The sequence below is a fragment of the Manihot esculenta genome, chromosome 7 (assembly GCF_001659605.2).
Source record: "Manihot esculenta cultivar AM560-2 chromosome 7, M.esculenta_v8, whole genome shotgun sequence".
Lineage (NCBI taxonomy): Eukaryota > Viridiplantae > Streptophyta > Magnoliopsida > Malpighiales > Euphorbiaceae > Manihot > Manihot esculenta.
Window position 1 is genome coordinate 6,162,878 of NC_035167.2, and position 7,785 is coordinate 6,170,662.

Consider the following 7,785-nt stretch of genomic DNA (forward strand, 5'->3'; position numbering starts at 1 on the left):
AACTAGTAACAATGCTACTGGTGCTCAATCATGTCGACCACCACCACTTGGGGAGCGATAAATGACGGCTAAAAGACGTGACCTATATTAGAATGAAATATGCCAATATTGTGGTAAAACTTGGCATATAGCTAAAATAGGTTGGTGGAAACCGAAACTAGTTAGTCAGAATGCTACAATTTCATAGGCTCTTAAAGCACTTACTTTAGATAATTCAGCTGCGGACACCGGATCCTCCAATCATTTGATAAGTAAGCGTTCTTTATTAACTAAAATTCAGAATTATAAAGGTTTAAATTAAATTATATATGATAGGAGATAGTTCTTCGCTATCTATAACGGGTGTTGGTAAGTCTTTTGTTAAACAAAAAAATGTGTTGCCACTTAATAATGTTTCTTTATTTCTAGTTAAAAAAAAATTTGCTTTCAATTAGTCAATTAACATCACAGTTTCCTATTAATTATGAATTTTTAACGTAATTTTTTGTGTTAAAGAACGGAAAACAGAACACCAATTAATAAAATAGTTATAGTCTACTATTTTACTCTATAATGTATTTGCCGTCTAAATCATTAAACAAGTAAAATAAAAATAAAATCATTTCTCTTTATTTCTTAAAAAATCGGTTACAACAAAAAAAACCAAAATTTTTATTTTTCTTATTTTTTTTTTCATTCTTTGTTTTCATTTCTGGGTGCCTGCAATTCATCCCATCAACTTGCAATATTTTTAGCAAAATCACCCAAAATTTTTAAAGTGTAGAGTTATGAGCTCCCACTCCAACTTTCTTATTTTCTTTAGAAAAATATAGTAGAAGATATAAATTTATTTTATAGGCTCCGTAAGAAATAGTATAAAAAAAACAAGGCATATATATATATATATAATAAATTATTATTTTTATAAGTAAAATTAGATTTTTCTATTTATTAATATAATATAATCTAAATTTTTATAAGAAATTAATCTGATTAATTAAATTAATAATTTTAAATAATAAAAAAATATTCTGTTATTTTTAATTGACATTATCATATTCAAACATATTATTTTTATTTATCAATTTTCTTTATTTTCATATAATATATAAATTACTATTAATTATAGCTCATGGATAGATATACAAAGATTAGAAATTAATTAACAAATAATGAATTTATGAAAATTAAATAGATTATGTAATTAATTAAAAATTTATTTTAAAGAGACTATAGTTCATAAAAAGTTAACATTGGTAATTCATTTAAAAAAAATAACATTACCCAAAAAAGTGAATTTTATTATTCAAGTTTTTTTAAATAATTTTTAAATGAAGTAACAATTTTTTTGAAAGAAAGCTTTATTTTATAATTTTATTTTACATTTTAATGCATAATAAGCTAATACATTGAAATGCACATTATATGATCACAAGTTAGTTTTATAAATTTTATTTTACTTTATTATTGTTGTGCACGAAAAACAGAGTTGTGTTATGATTAGTTAGATTTGCAAGGAAGAGAATGTGAGGTAGTGGATACCCACATCAATCACTCCGATACTCAAATTAGTATATTGGAGAATAAAGCGAATGTACTGAATTGTTTAGAATTTAAGTAGCATGAGAGAATAACATACCTTTATATCTATGATCTTTCTCCTTTTATACTGTAAGAAAGTAAAGATAAAAATAATATTTTCTAATAATTCGACGATGATGTGGTCAGTTATTTGATAAGCAATATTGTCAACTAATAGGTTGGCGATCCCGCGATTATAAGCGTAATGGGAAAATATTGAAATGTGCTTAATAACGGTAATTTTGTATCGAAACTCGTCTTATTTTGGGGAGGGTGAGTCTTGATGATGAATATTGTGTTAATGTGTTTGGGTCTTCTCTCCTCAATCAGGACCGCATTACTCACTTATCAGACCCTTGTCACGTGGATCTATTTTGTGGTGACAGTTCATGACTTACTTTGAGCGATTGTTATGTAGTATCAGAAGTCTCTTCGCTGGTCTTTAAATCTTTAGGTTCGAAGGTGATGGTTTATATTTTTGGTTTGAGACACGTGGCACGATTTAGTTGTTGTTTTCTGTATGCGTCATTCTACCTCTCTTTGGTCACGATGGCTGCCTTACCTCTCGAGTCGTATTTAAAATTTTGCCGGTTATATCGCTGTATAAGAGTCCTCCTATCTCTTTTTTTGCTTACGATTGTCATTTGTGGAAGAAATGAATGGAGGGCACTTTCTTTTCTTTTCTTGAGGATAACCAAATCTATACGGAGGAGATCCTCATGGTCTATGAAGAGCAGCTGAAGGTAGGTCTTCATGGGGGTGCAAGAACATTGCTCAGCTCCGTGTATTAGTTGAGAACTACAACTAGTCCGACTATCATGGCTTTACAGCACCACGACCTTAGGAGGGGGTGTTGGATTGTACAAGATTGATTTTAAAGGTCAGACTAGGAAAGTAGTTGGAGAAACAGTCCCCTTCATGCGATTTTTTCTGGTCAGATGACATCTTCTCAGAGAATGAGGTTAAGCAAAGGCTATGAAGAATCCCACCAACCAGGTCTATGTAATAGATGTTTAGAAAATTCTGATGTAATAGAGACTTGCGGGGGATATTGGAGTCTTCCTTCTTCCCTTGTGATCTTTTATAATAAAAATACATATTTTGCATATATATTCTTAGGTGTTTGTTTATTCCGTATATATTCTTGTTGTTACCAAAGATTTAAACAATTGGCCAAAGGGATACTGTCCAACCAAACTATGAATATGGTTATCACCGTTTTTTGCTCCAAAGAAGGGAGCTAACGTACTTTCACTTTGCAGTGCTTAACGCCCGTTTAGAAAACATAAAATAATTTGAAGAATTTTTATAAAATAAGATTAATACCTGGGCCTGTGACCTGGCGGACTCCCGTCTTCCTATCATAAAACACATTGGAGAAATTTTGCAGGAAGCGACTTTCACCCGGTCACTTGTTTGATACTTGGTCATAAGACTCGCCTCATCAATATTAATCTTTAATTAACCCCTTCATCTTCTGAGATTGGTATACCTGCCTTGTGGCCTGGCATAGATGACTTTATTAGTGGGACCAACGCTTGAATTGTGGTCTAGCGGAATCAGCCTTCTGACCTGGCCTGGTGGAACCTGCCTTGTGGCTTTGTTTAGTAGGACTAATGGCCAAATTTTGGTTTGGCGGAACCTGCCTTGTGACCTTCCTTGGCGGAACCCATAAGGTATTGTTTAGTAGGACCAACACCCAGATTGTGGTCTGGCGAAATTCGCCTTGTGACCTAACTTGGTGAAACCTGCCTTATGACCTCTTCTTGTCTCCTTAAACTTTTCAAAGAAGGCAATCCCATCATTCTTTGTCACTAAAGAACACACAATATGAAAAATATCTCGTTAACTTATTATTGATAAAATTTTCTTAGATTTAATGGGGTATGACTTGACCATCTAGCTTGGCCAGCTTATAGGATCCTAGGCGAATGACTTTTGAGACTCTAAATGGTCCTTTCCAGTTCTCTTCCAACTTACTAGACCCAACACTGCCACTTATTATATCTGTTCTTTTAAGGACAAGATCGCACACATTACAATTATGCAATCTGACCTTACTGTTGAATATTTTGGACATTTTATTTTTGTAGACTGTCATTCTGATTGCGACCTTCACTCGTAGAATTTGGCTTAGTTCAGATTGAATTGCATTTCTTCAGAATTTCTTGAAATCTCAAGGTGTTGTGTCCTGAAGCAGCTTACTTGGATTTCCACGGGGATGACTGCCTTGGCCCCATATATGAGAGAAAAGAGCATTTCTCTTGTAGCTGTCCTGGGGGTAGTCCTATGTGCTCACAATATGTGAGATAACTCCTTGGGCTGGTTGCCCTTGCCTTGGTTGAGCCTTTTCTTTAGCTCTTGAAGGATGGTCTTGTGTGTCACCTTGGTTATTCCATTGGTCTGGAAGTGATAGACTGAGCTGAACCTCAAGTCAATTTTCCATTTCTTGTAGAAGTCTTTAAACCTAGATCTTGCGAACTGAGTTCTATTATCAATTATTACTATCTTTGGGATTCTAAATCGAGTGAAGATATTTTTGCTGATGAAGGAGATTGCTTATTGGATAGTGATCGACTGCACTGCTTCAGTCTCGATACACTTACTGAAATGATCGACTGTTATGATTACGAACTTTCTTGACTCGAATACCATAGGGAACGAGCCAAGGATGTTTATTCCCCACTAAAAGAAGGGCCAAGGGCTTCTAATTGCTGCTTGCATTTCTCCCAGAGTCCTTGGGATGTTTGCATATACTTAACATTTTTGACATTTTTGGACAAGTTGCTTTTCATCTTGTATTATCATCAGCCATTAATACCCTTGTTTGAACGCTTTTCGACAATTGTCTGAGCTCCTTCATGACTTCTGCAATCACCTTCATGGATATCCTTTAAGATTACCTGACCCTCCTCCTCTGTATCACAATGCAGTCATAGTGTGTCGAGGACCTTCTGTACAACCAATAAACAATTAATGCGTATTTAGAGGACTATCTTATTACCTGTTTGGCTAATAACTCATCGCCTAGAAGATAATCTTGTGTAAAAAAATTATATACGGGCATCATCCACGATTCCCTCTCCTTTATAGGAAAAGACTCTTCCACTTTCATTGCTAGAGTGTGCAGTTCCTCAAACTGAAATGGTTGAGTCAGTTGATGTTCATCTGCCGCCGCTATCTTGGCTAGAATATCCATCTCCTCATTGTTGTCTCTAACCACCTGGCAAAGCTCATAGCTGCTATGTTTATCTTTGATCCTATATATTAGGAATCAAACCTTTTTCTCATATTTGACAAGATTCAGTTCTCGAACTTTAAATTGTCTCTGGCACTGATTAACAAATTATGAGTTATAAAAAATAATGAATTTTCATATGCCTAATTCCCTGATGATTCTCAAGACTATTATTGCAGTCTCGTACTCAGCTATATTGTTGGTAGCATTAAAGGCAAGCTTTGTCGTATATCGAGACTTTATACCGGTTTGAGACTGCAACAAGATCCCAATTTCAGAACCCCAATCCCACAAGCTCTATCAGCCCAAACTTTTCACTCCTCTATTATTGATTCAAGGGATTCCAAATGCTCTAACGGCGAGTCATTTCTGTGACAAAATCAGCTAGCACCTGGGCTTTCATGGCCTTTCTTGGAACATATCTGATATCATAGGCCGACAATATTATCACCTAGGTGGATAATCGACCTGACAACTTCAACCTGTGTAGAACCTTTCGCAGAGAATAATCTGTTCTGACTTATATGATGTGTGACTTGAAGTATGGTTATAGTTATGGCTGACATTAGGTCTGCAAATGCTAACTTATTAAGAGGAGGATAATTCAGCTCTATCCCTTTTAAAATTTGGTTGGCATAATATACTGGGCTTTGCTCCCTATTGTTCTCATAAACGAGTATCGAACAATCTATTTCTTATGTCACAGACAAGTATAGAAATAAAACTCACCTTTAACATGCGGGCTTAGCAACAGAGGAGATGATAAAAAGGTTTTTAGACTTTCAAATGCCTCTGCACATTCTTCCCCCCATTCAAACTTACCTTTGCCTTTTAAGATTTTAAAGAATGAGAAGCACCTTCTGGCCGAGCATGATATGAAATGACTCAGGGCAGTTACTCGCCCATTCAACCTCTATACTTCATTAATGGTTTCGGGTGCTTCCATGTTTTGGATACAGCTAATCTTCTTAGGGTTTACCTTTATGCCTCTTTCTGAGATTATATACCCCAAAACTTCTCAGCTTTTACCCTGAAGATACACTTTTCAGGGTTCAGCTTCATACCCATCTTTTCCAGTACATCAAAGACGTTATGGATATCTTCTGGATGGTCTTTCAAGGATCGACTGTTTACTACCATGTTATCCATGTACACTTTGACTAATGACCCCACCATGTCTTTAAAGATTCCTGACACTAGCCTTTGGTAAGTCATCCCTGCATTTTTTTTAATCCAAAAGGCATTACCTTGTAGCAGTAAACTCATTCATTTGTTATGAATGCAGTCTCTTTTGCGTCTTTGGCGTCTATCATTATTTGATGATAACTTGAAATGGCATTAAGGAAGGAAACCACTACATGACCCGAGGTCTAGTCTACTAACCTATCGATAGACGATAAAGGGTAATGATCTTTTGGATATGCTTCGCTCATGTCAGTAAAATTTACACACATTCACCATTTCCCATTAGCTTTCTTCACTAGGACCACATTGGCGAGTCATGTGGGATACTGGACTTGCTTTATCAACCCTGCACTCAAAAGCTTATTAACCTTTTCTTTGATGACTTACTGCCTTTCTAATGCAAACTTTCTTTTCTTTTGTTGGACTGGCTTGACAGTTTTGTCAGTAGATAGCTTATAGGTGATGAGAGCTGAGTCCACACCTATTACATCTTTTGGAGACCAAGCGAAAGTGGTTACTCAACACTTTAACAACTCTATTAAATGAATCTTTGTTTCATCGGTTAACGCAATACTGAACTTTACTTTTATTCCTTACCTAGTTGAATCTCCTTTATGGGGTTTGCTGTCTCTAGCTTTACGTGAGATTCTAGTTTCTCTAGTAAGTCGATGGGCATTGTTGCTTTTCCGAGACTTTTTGTTGGGTGCCTGTAACCTTCTTTGACCAATCTCGAATTGCCTCGGACCACGGTTATTCCTCCTAGAGTTGGTAGCTTAAGACACATAATACCCATGATTAATAATACTGTGATAGTTTAGGACTGGACGGTCGAATATCACATTGTATGCAAATAGGATATCTACCACCGTAAATTTTGCATACAATTTTCGCCTATATTTTTTATCACCCAATACCAGGGGGAGGTTGATGGTGCCCAGCACTACCACAATCTTATCTTCTAATCCTACTAACGTATAGGAAGCTCTAACAAGATTATTTTTATCTAAACCTAACTTGTTAAAAACATTTAAGATGAGAAGTTAATAAACTACATGTATCTACCAATTCTCGCCTTACTCCATACCTGTTCAGGAGGATCTTGACGATTAGCAGGTCATTTTAAAAGAATCCAATCATTTTGTCTGCAGGGTCGACCCTTACCTCTTGCTTGGCTAATGGTTCTTGCTCAACTGACAGAACGTCTTCTGCTATACGCTTATTTTTTCCTTTGCCCTTATCAGGTTCTCCCGTAATGACATGTACGATTTTGACCATTTCAAGAGATAGAGAGGAGAGATTCTTTTTTCTTAGAGAAAAAATGAATAAAAGACCGATTTTAATCCAAATGAACAGAGAAAATTCAATGGATTTTTCCTATAACGAAATCAAATGATGTGCCTGAAAAATAGAGTTGTATTGTGATTGGCTAGATCTGCAAGAAAGAACGTGAGGTGGTGGGTACCTACAATAACTACTCTGACGCTCAAGTCAGTATACTAAAGAACATAGTGAATGTAATGAATTGCTTAGAACTTGAGTAGTGTGAGAGAACAATGTACTTTTGCCTCTATGATTCTTGTCCTTTTATACTATAAGACGATAAAGATAAATATAATATTTCCTAATAATCCAATGTTGATATGATCGACTGTTTGGTAAGAGATATTGCCAGCTAATAAATTGGTGATGCTGCACGATTATATGCATAATGAGAATATATTGTATAGTGCCTAATAATGGTGACTTGTACCGAGACTCGTCCTATCTAGAGGAGAACGAGTCTTAATGATAAATTAAACATT